General features: G+C 34.6%; 1 protein-coding gene and 1 long non-coding RNA gene across 18 annotated transcripts in view; one reads left to right on the top strand and one right to left on the bottom strand.

The window, feature by feature from the left end:
- Window positions 1–20,295, top strand: part of LOC111092747 — a 136,585-nt gene that overhangs the window by 64,443 nt on the left and 51,847 nt on the right. For all 10 annotated transcript variants that reach the window (XR_005379915.1, XR_005379916.1, XR_005379914.1 and 7 more), the window contains one exon: window positions 12,887–13,022. This is a non-coding gene — a long non-coding RNA (uncharacterized LOC111092747). The remainder of the gene's footprint in view (window positions 1–12,886; window positions 13,023–20,295) is intronic.
- The window catches only part of PIK3C2G (phosphatidylinositol-4-phosphate 3-kinase catalytic subunit type 2 gamma), a 365,888-nt gene that overhangs the window by 337,988 nt on the left and 7,605 nt on the right, over window positions 1–20,295 (bottom strand). For 6 of the 8 annotated variants that reach the window (XR_005379904.1, XR_005379905.1, XM_038576936.1 and 3 more), the window contains exons 2-3: window positions 6,142–6,242; window positions 4,561–4,677 (exon numbers count right to left, since the gene is read on the bottom strand). The exons of the other annotated variants lie outside the window; for them this stretch is intronic. The gene's annotated coding sequence lies outside the window, so the exon portion shown is untranslated. The remainder of the gene's footprint in view (window positions 1–4,560; window positions 4,678–6,141; window positions 6,243–20,295) is intronic. 8 annotated transcript variants of the gene reach the window in all.

Genomic DNA, 20,295 nt, shown 5'->3' with positions numbered 1-20,295 from the left:
TTTATATGTTAATGACTCCAACTAGAGTATTCTTGCTATTACCTTCTTGATGTCTCCACTTGTAGATTTTTTAAACCTCCAAGAGAAGGTCCAAAACTTGTATCATAGTTCACCCAAGAACCTGCTCCTGTTCTAGTGTTGTCTGGTACAGAAAATTACTTGACCATCCACTCAGTTGCTCAGACCAGAAGCCAGAGTTTCATCTTTGAATCTTCCCTCATCTTTATTCTATATCAAATAAATTACCAGTTCCTGTAGAAAAATCTTTCTTTTCTTGTCTACCACTGCCACAATCTTAAGTCTTAAGCTTTTATCTTCAACACACACCTAGAATGTGGTGGTGTCTCTGAAACTGTTTCTACATTTTCTGCACCCATTTTTGGGTCCTATAACCCATTTTTTTATATTATAATGATATATATAATATAAAAAGACTAAACAAGTATCTCCTCTGGATATACCTTTTCTGTGGTTTTCCTATTGCCTCAGAATAACATCTGTATATATACATGTATATGTGTTACATATGTAAGATTTCTCTTTCCCATTAGATCATTACACCATGTTAACCTTTCTCACTTATAGCTCAGTACCTAGTATTTTGCTTTACTCGGAGTAGTTACACATTTGTATTTGTTGAACAGATAATTTAATAAATCAAAAATTTCTAATTGAGTTATAAGAAAATGAAATTGAAAAGTATTTATGTCACTTTTGTGAATTTATTAATTCCCTTAACAATTATATGTTTGTGTATTAAAGAATACAAAAAGGATAATTATGATAGTGGTGCACTATAGAATATGAATATCTTTTTTTTTTTTTTTTTAATATATTTTTTTAATTTTTTATTTATGATAGGCACACAGTGAGAGAGAGAGAGGCAGAGACACAGGCAGAGGGAGAAGCAGGCTCCATGCACCGGGAGCCTGATGTGGGATTCGATCCCGGGTCTCCAGGATCGCGCCCTGGGCCAAAGGCAGGCGCCAAACCGCTGCGCCACCCAGGGATCCCTGAATATCTTTTTTTTAAGATTTTATTTATCCATTCATGAGAGACACAGAGAGAGAATAAGAGAGGCAGAGACACAGGCAGAGAGAGAAGCAGGCTCCATGCAGGGAGCCCGATGTGGCACTCAACATGGTCTCCAGGATCATGCCCTGGGCTGAAGGCAGCACTTAACCGCTGAGCCACCAGGCTGCCCTAGAATATGAATATCCATGTTTTGCGATGGCAATTGATTTTTTATTCTATTGGCACTAAGGTTTACTTAAAACTCATAATAGCCCAAGAAATAAATGAATTAGATTTATTATTCTGCTTTACTCAAGAAATTGAACTAATAAATTTGTCAAAAAATTTCAGTTCAATGCAGTCAAAGATTGAACTGATAGATTTGGAAAATAATTTCAAGAGATGTAAATAAGAAGTGTATAGAATGAAGTGTTAACCAAAAACATTAATCTATAAAATGTTATTCCAAATTGTTCTAATTCATAGGTCACATCTAGACAACAATCTTTTTTTCAGGAATTGCTATTTTAAAAATCTTCATGTTAATAGTAAATACTGTAGTTCATTAAAACAAATGAAACTCAGGGCACCTTGATGGCACAGTCAGTTAATGTAGAACTCTTGGTTTTGGCTCAGGTCGTGATCTCAGAATCATGAGATTGAGGCCCACATTGGACTCCCTGCTGGGCTTACAGCCTGCTCGAGATTCTCTCTCCCTCTCATCCCTTCTGCTCATGCTGTCTCTCAAATAAATAAATAAATATTAAACAAAACAAACCGAGACTCTTTCATCTGACTCTGTCATGAAACTCAGGATTTGTTAGCAGGTGTGACTTTAATTCTGACAACTAGAGTTAATATCCTGTTGCAGTTTTTCTTAGCCCAACCTGCTCTTAGCCCAGCTTGCTCTGTCTTAGCTTAAATATGGTAAAGGTGGCTATATTCAGGTGATTTTAATAAAGTGATAAATAAAACCCAAACCTAGGAAAGGAAGGAAACAAGACAGATTAGACCAGAAAGAAGTGATATATAAACTAAGAAAACAAAACAATAATATAAATCAATGAAACCAAGAGCTAGTTCTTTGTAAAGATCAATAAAATTGATAAACCTCCAGCATGACTTATAAAAAGAAAGAGAGAGAGAGAATGCAGATAAACAAAATCACTAATGAAAGAGGAGAAATAATAACCCTATAGAAACACAAACAGTTGTAACAGAAAGTTATGAAAACCTATGTGCCAAAAAATTGGGCAAATTAGAAGAAATGGATAAAGCCCTAGAAACATATAGCCTACCAAAACTAAAGCAGGAAGAAATAGAAAATTTAGCAGACCAATTACCAGAAATGAAATTGAATCAGTAATCAAAAAAAAAAAAAAAACAAAACAAAAATCCAGGACCAGATGGCTTCACAGCAAATTCTACTAAACATTCAAAGAGTTAATATCTATTCTCAAGCTATTCCAAAAAATAACAAGAGGAAGGAAAACTTCTATATTCACTCTATGAAGCTAGTATCACCCTGATACCAAAACCAGATAAAGACAACCTGATACCAAAACCAGATAAAGACAACAGCAACAACAACAAAGAGAACTATAGGGTGCCTGGGTCGCTCAGTCTGTTAAGTGTCTGTCTCAATTTCAGCTCAGGTCATGATCTTAGGGTCCTGGGATTGTGCCCTGCAATAGGCTGTATGCTCAGCAAGGAGTCTGCCTGAGGATTCTCTTTTCCCCTTCCTCCATCCCTCCCCTGCTCCTATTCTCTCTCTCTCTCTCAAATAATCTTTTTTTTTTTTTTAAAAGAGAACTACAGGCCAATACCTCTTAAGAATATAGATGCAAATATCCTTAACAAAATATTAGCAAACTGATTTTGACAATACATTAAAAAACCATACACCATTATCAAGTGGGATTTATTCCCAGAATACAAGGCTGGTTCATTATTCATAAAACAATCAACATGATATGTCACATCAATAACATAAAGAATAAAAACCATATGGTCATTTCAGTAGATGCAGAAAAAGCATTTGATAAAGTACAACAGTCATTCATGATAAAAAAACCTCTCCAGAGTAGATCTGAAGGTAACATACCTCAACATGATAAAGACCTTATATGAAAAACCCACAGCCAACAGCATACTCAATGAGGAGAAACTGAGAGCTTTCCTCAAAGGTCAGGAACAAGATAAGGATGTCCACTCTCAACATTTTTATTCAACATAGTAGTAGAAGTCCTAGGTACAGCAATTAGACAACATAAAAAAAAAAAAAAAGGCATCCCAAATGGTAAGAAAAAGGTAAAACCCTCACTATTTGTAGATTACATGATACTGTATATAGAAAACCCTAAAGACTCCACCAAAAAACTACTAGAACTGATAAATGAATTCAGTGAAGTCACAGGATACAAAGTCAATGTGCAGAAATCCATTGTATTTCTATACACTAAAGATGAAGCAGCAAAAAGTGAAATCAAGAAAACAATCTCACAATTGCACGAAAACCAACAAAATACCTATGAATTGACTTAATTAGATTAAAGACCAGTACTCTAAAAACTATAAAACACCAATGAAAGAAATTCTAGATGATGGAAAGATGTCCATTTCCAAAGAAATGGAAAGATGTTCCATGCTCATGGGTTGAAAGAACAAATATTGTTAAAATGTTTATACTATCCAAAGCAATCTACACATTTAATGTAATTCCTATCAAAATATCAACAGAATTTTTCACAGAACTACAAAAAAATCTTAAAATTTATATGGAACTACAAAAGACCTTGAATAGTCAAAACAATCTTGAAAAAGAAAAAGCTGAAGGTATCAAAATCCCAGTTGTTGTTATGTTACAAAGTGGTAATAATTAAAAGAGTATGGTACTGACATAAAAATAGACACATAGATCAAAGGAATAGAAGAACAAATCCAGAAATAAACCCACAGTTACATGGTCAGGTAATCTATGACAAAGGAGGAATGAATATTCAGTAGGAAAAAGACAGTCTCTTCAACACATGGTGTTGGGGAAACTGGAGCCCATTCTTTTACCATATACAGAAATAAATTCAAAATGGATTAGACACCTAAATGTGAAACAATAAAAATTCTTGAAAAGAACATAGGCAGTAAACCCTGTGACATCAGATATAGCAACATTTTTCTAGATAAGTCTCCTGAGGCAAAGGAAACAAAAGCAAAAAATAAATTATTGGGACAGTGTCAGAAAATTTTTGTACAGAAGGGGACAAACAAAACTAAAAGGCAACCTACAGAATGGGAGAAGATATTTGCAAATGACATATCTGATAAAGGGTTAGTATCAAAAATATATAAAGAACTGATACAAGTTAACAGCCTAAAAACAAATAATTCAATTAAAAAAATGGGTAGAAGGCATGAAAAAACATTTCTCTAAAGAAGACATCCAGATATCTAGATCCAGACAGACATCTAGATCCAGACACTCATCTATTATTAATAACATCACTCATTACCACAGAAATGCAAATCAAAACTACAATGAGATATCACCTCATTCCTGTCAGTAATGGCCAAACTCAAAACCGCAAGAAACAAGTATTGACGAAGATGTGGAGAAAAAAAAAAAATCCTCTTGCAGTGTTGGTGGGAGTCCGAACTGGCGCAGCTCTGTGGAAAACAGTATGGAAATTCCTCAGAAGGTAAAAATAGAACTATTCTACGATCCAGCAATTGAACTACCGGGTATTTACCCCCAAAATATGAAAACATAAATTCAAAGGGATAGATGCATCCCCCATTCATAGCGATGCATCTATCCCCCATTTATTGTAGCATTATATACAATACCTAAACTATGAGTGCAGCCCAAGTGTCCATCAGTTGGGGACACTCAACTCATATATTTTGTATGAGTTTTATATTATATATATATATATATATATATATATCACCTTTTCATATATGTACAGTGGAGTACTATTCAGCCATAAAAAATGAAATCTTGCTATTTGTAACAACATGGATAGAACGAGGGAATATAATGCTAAGCAAAATGAGGCAGAGAAAGACAAATACCACATGATTTCACTCATATGTGGAAGTTAAACAAAACAAGCAAAAGAAAAAAGACAAACCAAGAAACAGATTCTTAACTATAGAGAACTAATTAATGGTTGCCAGAGGAGAGGTTGGTGGGAAGTTGGGGGAAATAGAGGTTGGAAATTAAGGAGTATACTTATCATAATGGAAAAAATGATTTAAAAACAATTAAAAATTTTAAAAAGTGAAAAAAATATTTTTTTCTTTAACATAAAAAATGATTTTATAATTTTTTGTGGCTTGAAAGAACTGATTGGTTTTTTTTAAATTATTTTTTAATTTTGTAGATCCATTAAAGGAGGTCTTTAAAGATCAGTAGTCTGATCCTGAAGTTAAAGATTCCTTTAGGCTGTACCATTTGCTTTTGTTCATAATAATAATGATACTAATATTTTTAAGAGCAACTCTGTGCTACTGCTCTATAAACATGTATTACCTTAACTTGTGATATTATTATTGCCACTTAACAAATGAGAAAGCTGAAACACAGAAAAGTGAATCAACTTACCCATAGTCTCCAAGTTTGTGCTTACAGATTTGTTTTGAGCAAAGATTAAAGAGAGACATATAGATGATTATATCATACTAATATCATATCTGGAGCATGCCTGAATTTAGGCACTGCAACACAGCATTAACTCAATTCAAACTATCTCTACGGAAAAGAGCTGAAAACTTTTAAATTTTTATTAATAACAATATTTTTTCAAGCATTTCTCACAGTACTAAAACTTGAAATGGGTTAGAGGCTTTTCGGAAAAACTTATTATCATGATATAAAGAAGAATGAGAAATACTTATCTATATTGAAAATGTAATAAAAACAAAACTTCCAGATTCACTTTTTTCAATATTAAATTTAGTGATTTTAAGGAATGTCTAGTAATTTTAAATCCTATCCTTACCATCACAGTCTAGAAGGTAAATTATTTCTTAGTTTATAAACAAATAGAAACATTATTTAGTACCAGCTGGCAAATGTGTACGCTCTGCATTATGAAGTAATGAATAAAATAATTGAAAGTCATATACCTTGACTTTGAAGCAGAACTGTACATACAGATTAGAAGCAATTACAGCATAATTGAGAGGACATGGCTCTCTGTTCCTGATTTAAATAAGACTCTTCAGAACTAAAACACAAAACAAAACAAAACAAAACAAAAAACAATGTGTAAGAGGCACAGCAATGCTCTCCCCGCCCCTACAGTTCCATGTCTTAATACATGAAACCCGTGAATATGTTAGGTTATTTGGAAAAGAAGAATTAAAGGTTGCAGATGGATTAGGTTTCCTAATTAGCTGACCTTAAAAGAGGGTTACCTGGGTGGGCTCAACATAATCACAAGAATCTCTAAAAGTGGAAGAGGGAGCAGAAGAGGTCAGAGTGATGTGATTTGAGAAAGACTCAACCTGCTTTTGCTGGCTTTGAAGACAGAAAAAAGGACCCATAAGCCAAAGAATTTGAACAACCTTTAGAAGCTAAAAAGGACAAGGAAACAGATTTTCCCCTAAAAGCCTCCAGAAAGAGACACAGCCCTTCTAACACTTTGATTTTAGTACAGTGAGATCAATGTTGTATTTCTGACCTACAAAGTTGTATGATAAATTGTTTTGTTTTAAGCACTAAGTGTGTAATCATTTGTTACAGTAGCAATATAAAATCAATACAATATGCAAACTGGAAGCTGCTTCCTAAATTGATTGGAAAATTAGAGGCTGGAAGTATAGCTGATGGCACAAAAACAGTCCTCTATTCTTTGTTGGTATGTTCAGTTAAATTCAAATGGGATATTTAAAAGATGTTAATAGCGTGGGAGTGAATGGGTGACGGGCACTGGGTGTTATTCTGTATGTTAGTAAATTGAACACCAATAAAAAATAAATTAAAAAAAAAATAAAATAAAATAAAAGATGTTAATAATGAACTTAGTTTAAGCAAGTGCTTATAACCTTCCATTCAATTCAACTTTTCAGAGATCAATTTTTTTTATTGAGGGTTAATTACTCATCTGCCCTCAGGAGAAAGTACAGACAGAATTTAGGCACCTATCAGAGAAAGGGCAGTCCTTGCCAAGTACTTCCATTTTCTAAATTTACAAAAGTGCAGGTATCATCCAAATAGCCCCTGTATTCAGAATGGGAACAAAAATGTTTATTTTACAAAAGAACAAAGAAAATGTCTGAATATGTCTGTTCTTGATTCCAAAGGTCCTGGCTATATTGCTGAATTAGTGTATCTGCAGGGGAGACATGAGAAAATGGATGAGAGAAATTTATTACAAAGTTGAAGAAAAATGATTTTATATCAGATAGCAAATCGTAGGCATTGAAAATTTACCAGTTTTTAAAAAATATATAAACGTCATAGAAGATAAAGATTGTTCCAACATAAGACGTGTCAAAGTCTAATCAAGCCAAACCATCTGTATTCTCTAAGATGGAAGGAATGTCTATAGACTATGGAGCTAACCTGGTTCCTGAGAAAACTTCCCATCTTTCTTCATCTGCTGAGCCAATTATATATATCACACAGACAGAGACACTCATATTTTAGCTAGACATAAACTTGAACTTTCTCAGCTCAATTTTCTATATGAATATATAGAGAAGATCACAACCAATTTTATTTTATTTTTTAAGATTGTATTTATTTTTTCAAGAGAAACACAGAGAGAGGCAGAAACAGGCAGAGGGAGAAGCAGACTCCATGCAGGAAGCCCGATGTGGGACTTGATCCCAGGATTCTGGGATCATGTCCTCAGCCAAGGGCAGACACTCAACTGCTGAGCCACCCAGCAGTTGTGGCTAGCGTCACACAGTGTAGGCATCCCCACAACCAATTTTGTATATAAATATATATGTATAAAATTATGTATATATATAAAATTTATATTATGTCTAATTAGGAATTGGGTGTTGAGGTAAACGTATTACAATTATTATTATTATTATTAGCCCAGGTATTATTTTCGCCTAAGGGAAGATATGAGGTGCTTGATGAAAACATCAATCTCCAGAAGTCTCTAGGTGCCTTTTTACATAAACAATTGACATTTCCTTATACACATATAATCCAATAGAAGCCTCACTTCTCATTAGACTGCCTAAGCTTCTTATATATGAATATCTGAAACTATTTTTATTTTTATTTGTGGGAGGTATTGACTTAAATGAACTCATTTATTCATACATCTACAGTTGGCCCTTGAATAATGCAATCGCTAGGGACACTGACCTCTCTGGCAGTCAGAAATCCACATTTAAGTTTTGATTCCCCCAAAATATCTACTAATAGCCTACTGTTAGCTGGAAGCCTTGCCAATAATGTAAATGGTCAATTAATACATATTGCTTATCAAGAAAATCATAAGAAAAAGAAAGTACATTAACAGTACTGTACTGTACTTATTGATGTAAAAAGTTTAGGTAGTTTGGTTTAAAAAAAATGAAGCCTCAGGCAGCCTGGGTGGCTCAGCGGTTTAGTGCTGCCTTCAGCCCAGGGTGTGATCCTGGAGTCCTGGGATCGAGTCCCACGTCGGGCTCCCTGCATGGAGCCTGCTTCTCCCTCTACCTGTGTCTCTGCCTCTCCCTCTCTCTCTCTGTCTCTCATGAATAAATAAATAAAATCTTAAAAAAAAAAATGAAGCCTGTCAGAACCTACATCAAATATTGTCTCATGTAATACAAAACACTGTAGATGTTATACATATTCCTAACAATAGATAAAACATAATGTGAAAAACAAATTCATATTTATTTACAGATAAAATGATTCATACATTGGTAACAAAAATGCAGCAATATGATTGCTTTATGATAGCCTAGTATAATCAATATAGTTGCTTCATGGTAGCCTAGCATATATACTGATGAATGAGTCATTATAAAATGTTTATAGCATACAGCATTAAATTCATATAATACAGTATAGGAAACATTGTTACTTTTTAAATCATTACTTTTTAAAGATTTATTTATTTGGGAGAGAGGGAGAGAGAGTGCACACACACACACACACACACACACACGTGAATTGGGGGAGGGGTAGAGGGAGAGAATCCCTAGCTGACTCTATGCTGAGCATGGAGCCCAGTGTTCAGTGACCCATCAGATCATGCCTTAGCTGAAATCATGAGTCAAATGCTTAACTGACTAAGCCACCCAGGTCCTGACTTTCTTTTTTTTTTTAATTAAGTAGGCTCCACACCTATCATGGAGCCCAATGCAGGGCTTGAACTCACAACCCTGAGATCAAGACCTCAGCTGAGATCAAGAGTCAGACACTTACTTAAACAACTGAGCCACCCAGGTACCCTCATTGTTAAGTTTAAAAAAAAAAAAAAACCATTCACCTGTGATAATAGGCTAATGCCCAGTTTCTTCAATCACAACAGAGCCTTACTGCATGGTAATGTAATTTTTTGAAAGCAAAGTTATACAATACTAAGAAAACTAATACATGATTATTTTATATTAAATATCATTCACACTCTACCTATGTAAGAACAGGCTACCACTTCCATACAAGTCTTATATACAGTGTTCTACACAATGAATACTTAATGACACAAAAATATCTCATATAGTTTTTGCCATATAGTTATTAGATTTCCACACAAAGACACACACATGCAACAGATAAGTTTATTCTATTGACTGGAATGAATCATCATAGAGATCTTCATCCTCATTGTCTTGATGTTGAGTAGGCTTAAGAGGAGGAGGAGAAAGGAGAAGGGTTGGTCTTCCCATCTCAGGGGTGACAGATGGAACAGGTGAAGGAGGTGGAAGGAGAGGCTGGAGATGCAAGCACACTTGGTGTAATTTTACAGAAGTACATAGTAATTTCTGACTTTTTGTTTTTTCATTTCTCTAAAAATGTTTCTATATAGTACCAATCCTTTCGCCATTTGTTTTGCTTTTAGCACATGTGTTATGGAAGGATCCATGACACAAAAGAAGTTAAAAGCTGTCTTGAATGATTGGAACCCTTCATTAGCTAAATTATCTAATATTAATTTGTTTTCTGGCACTGCTTCTACATCTTCTTACTCATCATCTTGCACTGGTTTGAAAGTACTCATCTCCATCAAGTTGTCTTCTGTTAATGCCTCTGCTGTGGTTATCTATTAGCTCTTGAATTTCTCCAAAATCCATATCTTGAAACCCTTCATCTCCACCTTTGTCATCATATCCACAATCTTATGATATTTGATCGTCATAAATCATTTGAAGTCATGCACAACATCTGGACCCAGTTTTATCCAGCAGGAATTTATTGTTTTGGGTTTCATGGTTTTTATGGCTTTTTCTATAACAGCAATGTCATATTCAGTGGTGTAATCCTTCCAGACTTTCATGATGTTCTCTCTGTTAGGGTTCTCTTCCGTAGCATTGACAGTCCTTTCCATATCTAGTGTGTTATGAGCCTTAAAGGTCCTTATGACCCTCCAATCTAGAGGGTGATTATAGAGACCTTGTGTTTGGTTGCAAGTAGCCCACCTTGATGCCCTCAGTGTTGAGCTCATGGGGTTTTGGGTGTTGAGCTCATGGGGTTCTGGGTGGCCAGAGGCATTGTTCAATATCAGAAGAACTTTAAAAGGCAGTCCCTGAGTGGCCAAGTATTTCTTGATTTCAGAGACAAAGCACTGGTGGAACTAATCCAGAAAACAGAGTTCTTTTCGAGGCCTTCTTGTCATACAAGTAAAAGACTGGAAGCTGGTGTTTATCTTTTCAAAGCATGGGGGTTAACAGCTTTATAGATAAGAGCGGTTCTGATCATAAACCTGACTGTATTTGCACAAAATAGTAGAGTTAGCCTGTTCCCTCCTGCCTTGAATCCTGGGGCTCTCTTCTCTTCCTTACTAATAAATGTCCTTTGTAGCATTATTTTCCCAGAAAAAAAAAGACACTTTCATCTGCATTAAAAGCCTGTTCAGGCAGATATCTTTTCTCCTTAGTGATTTTCTTAATGCCATCTGGGAACTGCTTCCTCTTGATCAGCAGAAGCTGCTTCTCATTATCTTGACATTTTTTAAAGACAGACTTCTTTCTAAAATTATCAAACCATCCTTTGCTGGCGTTAAATTCTCTAGCTTTAGATCCTCCACTTTCCTTTGCCTTAAATTCTCATATAATGATTTTGCTTCATCTTGAGTCGTATTAGAACATAGTCACATAGATTGCCCATGTTAGGCATATAGGTATGCCTTTCTCTTAACAATCCTGCTCCCACATAAAAGCTACATTTCCACTGAGATAAAAAAAAGATATTTCACAGAAAAGTGCAAAGTTTTTGTGCCTGCTGGCATAGCTACAGTCATGGATTCATAAATTTCCTTTTCTTCTTTTACAATAGTCTGTATGCTGGATTCATTTGTATTGAAATTGTGGGGAACTACATCCATAGACCTCCATCTACAGTACTTATCAAGCAATTCAACTTTTTCTTGTAATGTCTTGGCTTTTCTGTGCTTTTGGGGCAAACTTCCAGCATTGCTAGTGACACTTTGTATGGGTTCCATGGTGTTATTCAAGGCTTATAATATTATACTAACCACTATGAAAAGTATCTGAGAACCTCAGAAATCACTTTTTACTGCAATATGCAGTTTACCAGAGAAACTTAATTGCTCACATGGAAATAACTAGAATCACATGGCATAGTTTGCAACACTTGAGCTCCCCATAATAGCAACAGGAAGTGGCTATGAAATTATTACAGCAATGCAGTATGTACTATAGTTCATTTTAAGCAATTATGATTTAATACTGCATATATACACTTTTTTACATTTCTCTCAATTGAATAGAGCCATGTACAGTCTGTAAGTGTGTGTGTAAATTTTGATAATTTTAACTTATTGTAATAGATTTGTGTATATTTTATGATATTAAACAATAAAAATATCTGTATATATGTATTTTATATAAAATACATATATTTTTTGCATTCATAACATACCTTTTTCTTATTCTTTTCATTGTTTCTAGGTTATATGGTTCAGAATTTTTCCAAATTGTCACAAATATCAAGAAAAATTTCCAATATCTTTATTGAAAAAAGTCTGTGTATAATCCTACAGTTCAAAACCATGTTGTTCAAAGATCAACTGTATTTACTCTTTGTACATTTATTTATTCAGTACCTGTATTCTTAAGTATATTGTTGTGTCTCAGGCACTGTGCAAAACACTTAGAATACAAAAATGACAAAATACAGCTCTTTCTCTCAGGTAGTTCATAGACACAAATTTATATTACCATACAATATGAGAAGTACTTTAATAGACATAGGCTCCGTTTTGTTTGGGGGAATTTTATGTAGAATACTGTTAAGCTTATTTTGCCTCAGAAGAAGCAGAAGTAAAAGTGAATAACATTTAAGATTTACATATTGAGTATGTTTTTGCTCAGTATATGCTATATACATCAGAAATAATTTCTTGCAAGTCATTGAGACCTGGTTTCAAGCATGCTTTGATTCCTAAGTATTGTTAAATTTTTATTCAAACGTGATAAAGCTGTTGAAGTAGTAATTCATTCAGTGCCTCTAAGTCTATCTTAAGAGTAAATAAAAGAATGAAAAGTATATAATAGTGGATAAAACAAATGAATAATTCTAGCATCCCCGGTGCCCTTGAGAATGAGTCTTCTTTCTCTAGTACAGGATCAGAACTGAAAGCATCAGAGTGAACTCATGAAGTTAAAAAAAAAAATATATCTCCTTCTTTTTCTCTGTCTCTATTTATCTATGGCGTTCTTCCTTGGAAAGGCCTAGAAAAAAATGCCTATCTGAATAGCCATGAGCATCACTAACATCCAGATTGTGACTTTGAAATACTACTCGTTCAAAGCAGGGCTACTTGGAGGACCAACTGAGTTCTGATCTAGAGAAAATAATGTTTAAGGTGAGTTTAAGAGATGCTATAACTGTAGTTAGTAAGGAAGATATCAGAGGATACAAGGGTGCACCAATAGGAAGTGAGAGCCAATATGAAGAGGCTCTGATTGACTAAAAAGTGTAATAACTAAAATGGATGAAAGCATACCGTATGTGTTCAAATGCATTCTTTCATAATGACACATATACACACATACAACTAATTAATTGCCTTTGTACAACACAAGGTTAACAGAATGCACCATAAAGCATTTGTCTTTTTTTTTAATGAAATGAATACTGCATTACTAAGGCAAAATTTCTCTTTGTAGAAGTATTGCAATGAATAAATAAAGAAAGAATGATAAATTGGGTTAGCAATAGTTTACAATAAGTGATAAATTATAAAATCTAGACATCAAGCATTGGTGGCTGCTAACATCACAAAAAAGAAAGGCACCCAGGTGTTTTGTACTTTCTGATACAGAATTCAAAACTATCATGAAGGAGTCTTGTAGATAATTTAACCTTAATCTATCTGATTAAACTTCTGTGTCCAATCACTACTGCCCAAGGAACAGAGAAGTTAAACTAAAAACAGGATAGAAATAGATACAGGAAAAATAAGCTAGTTTCTTCAACAAATAAATTGCAAGGAAAAAAAAAAGCAATGATGATGAAATACGTTAATTGAAAAAAACCTGTAAAAACATACCCATTCCCCCAGTCTCCTGCCAAGAAAAAAAAAAGGCAAAACAAAGCCATACACTTTATGTATATACATTTGGATGATGAAAGTATATAGAAAAATATAATGTGATACCAGAAGAGTGTTTATTCTTGGAGAAAGGGTATTGTGGTGGGAAGACATATGGGGGCTCTATGGTAGCATCTCTTGACATGGAAGGTGGTTGTTCAATTTATAATAGCACATTAAGCTGTACACTTGCTTTATGTCATTGCTAATAACAAATTTTAAAAAGGGAATAGGTAGCTTGATTTTGTAGACATGTGGAACTTGAGGATTTGTACAAAATATAAGTGAAGATGCTGAGTAAATATTTGCACATATGGTTCTTTAATTCAAGAGATAGGTTTTACAGCTGAATCCATGACCCTTGTTTAAGGAGGGTTTAATTAATTAGGAAGAGATGTAATCTATCTGAAAGTTGAATCCTGATTTGAGAGACAATCCATATTTAAAGAATGGATCCTAAAAGGAGAAGTACAAAATAGTCTGAGAGGTAGGAAGAAAACTGTAAGCCACTATCACCTAACTTGTCCACTTCTGGAACTAGAAAGAGGGAAAGAAGTAAAAGGCAAGTGGCTCCCTTTTAAGGACCTCATTGGGTAGTAGCCTGTATTTCTTCTTCTATCCATTGGCCTGCATATAAAACCACAAGGAAGGCTGGGAAATGTGGTTCCCTATGGTGTTGCCATGAGACCAGAAAAAAAACTTGATATTCTGTTACTAAGATGAAGAAATCATCTTATTTAGAACATTCATGACAGGTTGGTTTTCAAGTTCTCTGGGAGGCCTGGAGTTAGAATGTGAAATGCACACACTGAATCAGGTGCATTAGGAGCAAAAGTCCCTAACAGATGTAGAGGAACCAGGTCAGTGGATATTAGTAAGTAGGAGGGATGTAGGCAATGGAGCAAAATGTCATGGGGTTCTGAAGAGTAGAGTTTAAGTATGAACTGTTGTTTAAGAATAAAGTGTTAGAGGGGTGCCTGGGTGGCTCAATGTGTTGAGCCTCCAATTCTTGGTTTTGGCTCAGGTGATGATCTCAGGGTGGGAGATGGAGCCCCTTGAGGGGCTTCAGGCTCTGCACTCAGTGTGGGGTCAGCTTAAATTCCTCTCTTCCTCTCTGTCTACCCTAACCCCATCCCTCCCCTCAAATAAATAAATAAATAAATAAATAAATAAATCTGAAAAAATATTAAGCGTTAGGAATGCAGGAGGTGGTGGCAATATGGATGAAGATTGGTCTTTGCCTCCTGTTCCTTGCTAGGTGGGTATGGGAGAATGAACAATTTTCACAGGAGGGCTGGAAAGGAGCAGGTCCTGGGTTGAGACACGTTTCCCTTTAGGAAAAGGAAGTGAAGGAGGGCTAAGGAATTTAACAACACGTCTTGCATAGATTAAATCCCATCTGGAAGAAAGTGCTTCTCCCTATATTTTGCGATTTGAAATTTCTGTCACTCTTCTTACATTGAGAGGGCTTGGAATACAAAACACTAGTTAATTATGATCTAGTTCTGTAAATCAGCTGTTTAATTTAAATATGTAGAAATTGTTAAACAATATATTAGTATGTTTATTGTAATCAATTTCAGGCATATTAAAGTTATATTTTTATAATATGAAATTATCCTTTAAAAGGATTTATATTTATGAAACATTTTACATTTTCATTATAAAGTACTAGCAATAGATTGTTCTCTGTCATTTCAAACTGCCTAGAATTAGAGTAAAACCACAAATAGTTATATGGCCAGGCTAAATGTTATAGTATCCTGGTCCAAAAGTATTTGGACTACTTTATCTGACCCAGGAACTTAACTGTTAAATATTTTCTTGAGAAACAATAATAATTGGAACAATTCCACGGGCTAAATATAATTCTATGAAACTAAAGCAAATTGCTTTTCTACCATATTCTCCAATATATAAATTTTTATCTGTTTTGCCCTTATGAAATGAATCTAGGCATTTTTATTTTATTTATTTATTTATTTATTTTAAGATTTTATTTATTTGAGAGAGTGAGAGAGAGAGACATCATGAGCAGGGGGGAAAGGTAAAGAAACATACTCCCTCCTGAGCAGGGAGCCCAAATTGGGACTCCATCCCAGGACCCTGAAATCATGACTTGAGCTGAAGGCAGACACTTAACCAACTGAAGCACCCAGGTGCCGTGGGCATTTTTCAATAAATATAAAAATATTGATTGATTGATTGTCATTAATTTCCATCTAGTGTAAGCTTCCTTGCTAAATACTAACATATTTTAGCAAAAATTTTCCACACATGCAAAAGGTCATCCTTTCTGTAAATGTTTGAAATAGAAGGCAGAAGCAAGTCAATAACAATTTTTTTCTTTGGGGGAACTATAATATGGATTTGAAACTAAAGCACTAAATAGCTTTATCTCACAACTGAAATCTCATTACATGGTAGTAGCTTTTCAGGACACAGTTTGAGAAGAATTGTGTGGCTACGCAAAGCTCAGGGAGTGATTATGCCCCATTACCACCATCTGCCTGGATGCAGAAGAGGGAGCGGAAGCATGCATGCCACATGGTATCCATTAATGTTCTAGTAATTAGAAACATGTCCATGTTTTTCACCAAATACATTCAGACTTATAGGTGAATTAAATGTTCAAAATATTACAGGTATGTAGAGATACCTACTTAACGATATTTAGTTTTAATGTAATCTTTAGCATGATATGAATTCTCAAGAAATCTAGATTTCAACTGAATCTTTGAAAGAGTTATTGCTATAATAAATTTGATTTGAATATCATTTAGAGAGATATCCTGGAAAGTTTTAAAAAGCCAAGTGTAGGAGGGACGCTTGGGTGACTCAGTCAGTTAAGTGTCCATCTAGATTTCAGTTTAGGTAATGATCTCAGGATCCTGAAGTCAAGCCCCATGTGGGCATGGAGTCTGCTTAAGATCTTAAGCTTCTCTCTCTCTCTCTCTTTCTCCCCCCCCCCCCGCCCCTTCACCACTACCTCCCTCATGCACCCATGCTTTCTCTCTCTCTCTCTTTAAAAAAAAAAAAAAAAGCCAGGTATAGGAAAAGCCATAATAATATAAGTACAGTGGTAATTTTAATGCTTCTATAGACATGGTTGTTTTACCAACTCATACAACACAAGGCGTTCCTTTAAAATATGTGTGTTCCATTTAAAACATACATCTGAAAAGCATACGTGATATTATTCCCTGCCTAGGAGCTGCAACAATAAGAATGCATTTAAAAATCAACATAGTATAAGAGTTGAGTTAAATAATATTGTTAAAAAAGAAGACCAGAGGACCCAAATGATGTCACTTAGATCTAGTTTCTGAACCGGGCTTAATACCTAATATAATTGCAGTTTTGGTCTCCTCCAGAAATGCAGTCTTAACTGGTCAGTCAGGAATTTTTTCCAGCAGCACCAATGAGTCTGCTTAGAGCCCTCTCCACTCCCCCTCAACCCTAATAGGAAGATTAGGTAACCTGCATAAGACCCCTAGCCTTTCCCCCAAGGGAAACAGCCTTGCTTGAAACAATCCTTTTCCTTTGCTAATAACTCTCTTGCCCCATCCTCCTTTTATAAAAACCTTCCATTGTGAACTACTCCTTAGAATACCCTTCTGTTTGCTAGATGGGATGCTGACTGATTTATGAATTGTTTAATAAAGCCAATTAGATCTTTAAAATTTACTTGGTTGAATTTTTGTTATTCAACAGTAGGTAAAGGTTAAATAAAACAGTAAGGAAGAATCAGAAAAATTTTAAAACATCCTAGAAAGCTGATAAATTACAAAAATAAAAGTTGGTTGGCAGACTATGGGTTTAGTGAATTCAGTTCCCTGATCTTAGAATAATGATAATAATAAAATAAATTGCGGTTTTCAATAGAAGTTCTGTTGTTATCTTTAGAATGGCATCTGGCTGGTAGTATGTTATTTAAAAAAATAATCCTATATCTAAAAAACGTTTAAAACCAAACTATCTATTCATAGTATGACTATGACATTGCCAGCAACAAAGACTGACAACCATTCATTTGATCATCCCAATTTTCACCATATATGAGTCAAAGTAGATAAAACCGAAATAGAAAGGAAAAAATGGCAGATACTTGCTTTGTTATCTGAGGGAGAATAACTCGCCAACCTGAAAAATGGTAAGGAGATGACTCATTTCCCTGCTACTGCCTGACTTGGATCTAGGGTCTGATCAGTTCCCTCAAAACCCAAAACAGGATAGTGGTAGCTGGGGCTGCTTTACCAATGTCCTCTTTACATGTTTTCTAAGATTAAATTTTGCATTAATGCAAATATCTGGAGTCTACAGTGGCTAAGCTTTTGGTTTACCACATCTGGGAATGAGAGACGAGAAAGTGCCATGAGAAAGTGCAAAAGTAGACTATTTTTGGCAAAAGGGCTATATATTGATTAGAATTTTTTTTTTTAAGATTTTTATTTATTTATTCATGATAGTCACAGAGAGAGAGAGAGAGAGAGGCAGAGACACAGGCAGAGGGAGAAGCAGGCTCCATGCACCGGGGGCCCGATGTGGGATTCGATCCCGGGTCTCCAGGATCGCGCCCTGGGCCAAAGGCAGGCGCCAAACCGCTGTGCCACCCAGGGATCCCTATATTGATTAGAATTACCTAGAAATAATGTTTGTCTTCTCAGAGTGGTCAACTAAACAACAAAAGCAAGACAGATGAAGTTTAGAATTTAGCTAAATTGACTGTTAGTGACCAGTAATTAGACTAAGTCTGTTTGCATTTACTGTTCCTCTAACTGAAAACCTAAGAAACATGTTCTAGCAGCAACCAGGTAAAAAAATGAGAGGAACCAAGGAGAAGCTAATGAGTCATCAGTGGAGAAAATCTTCATTCCTAAAGGATGAGGAATTGAGTAAAAATCAACACAGGAAATATGGAAATATTTTGCAAGAAACAAAATGTTTAACAATAAAGACATGAAAGGAAAAATTACTTTTGAAAAATATGTGCTATAGTATACTAAGTAAATTGTATAAAAACTTAAGCTATATGTTTTTGTTTTTAGAATTTATTTATTTATATGAGAGACAGAGAGCACAAGCAGGAGGAGGAGCAGAAGAGGATGGAGAGGGAGAAGCAGAATCCCCAATGAGTGGGGGCCAGATGTGGGGCTCATCCCAGGACCCTGAGATCATGACCTGAGCCAAAGTCAGATGCTTAACCAACTGAGCACTCAGGTGCCCCAAGTCATATATTTTTTTATAAAATTAAGGAATCATGTGTTTGATTACATATGATGTAAAAATAAAATAGAAAATAATATAGCAATAAAATGCAGAATAAAAATATAGAAGAAATTGGATGAAAGGGAGATATTAATAAAAACAGAGCTTAATGACCTGTTGAAATGTAAAGAAATTAAAAATTTTGTCACACGTTTAAATATTCATTAAAGGCAGAATTGGCACAGCAGAAAATGAAATTTTGAGATAAATGCTGAGAAACACTATGAATACCGAGGAAAAGGAGTTAGTGATAGAAATAAATGGGAGGTGCTATTGCAATTGTAACAGAGGAAGCACATCTAACATCATATTGAGATTCTAAAAATAAAATGAAACAAATAGAAATATAACACTGAAGAGTGTAAAAGTAAATCAAACTGGGCTGAGTAAGCTCTGAATATGCATATTAAACCTGCATACATATATGATACATTCACACAAATAGGAAAATTAAGGAAAATACGTAAACTTCTTAAATTTCAAAAATATTTACCCTTTGAAAAGAAGGAGGAGGAGGATAGGAGGTGGGGAAAGGGAGGAAAAAGTAAAAAAAGTTAGCTTGTACATAGACAAGCTTGTACATAGACTTTTAAGACAAGGGAACAATAGATGCATAGTACATTTTGAGTGTTAGTTTTCCATTTTGTGAAACCAGCTAAAACATATTTGGGTGTAAGTATATGCTCCAAAATTTTTGTACCCTTCTAATGGAAAAGGTGTATCAGTTAATAAAAGTTTAATTAAAATAATTCAAGAATAGGGAACTAAGAGTTTTAAGAATTGGTTAACACTGCTTTGTCTTACATAATTTTAAATACAATTTCAAGAATTATTTGGTATTAATAAGCTAGATGAAAAACCATAGACTTTCAACTAAAACTGAAAGGCATGCTAAATTTTCTGTTTTACTAGAGGAAAGGGGATTAAATTCTGCTATTTTTTTTTCATTGATGATTAAGAAGAAATAAGTTCATGGGCACTGGGGTGGCTCAGTCAGTTCAACAACCAACTCTTGGTTTTGGCTAAGATCATGATCTCAGAGTCATGAGATCGAGTGCCATATCAGGTTCTGTGTTCAGTATGCAGTCTCACACTCTAAATAAATAAAATAACAAAATATTTAAAAGAAGAAAAAATAAGTTCATATATATTTTTTAGTATATGTAATTGTTATGTATCAGAGAGTCTTATTAGTTGAAGACAAATGGCGTGTATAGTTTCCAGAATACTGTAAGAATCAAAATTTGATGACATGTATTGTAATCATCAAGGAAAT

This window comes from Canis lupus, chromosome 27 (assembly GCF_011100685.1).
Source record: "Canis lupus familiaris isolate Mischka breed German Shepherd chromosome 27, alternate assembly UU_Cfam_GSD_1.0, whole genome shotgun sequence".
NCBI classification, from domain to species: Eukaryota; Metazoa; Chordata; class Mammalia; order Carnivora; family Canidae; genus Canis; species Canis lupus.
Note: the sequence above shows the minus strand (reverse complement) of the source record. Positions and strands in the feature narration are given on the sequence as shown.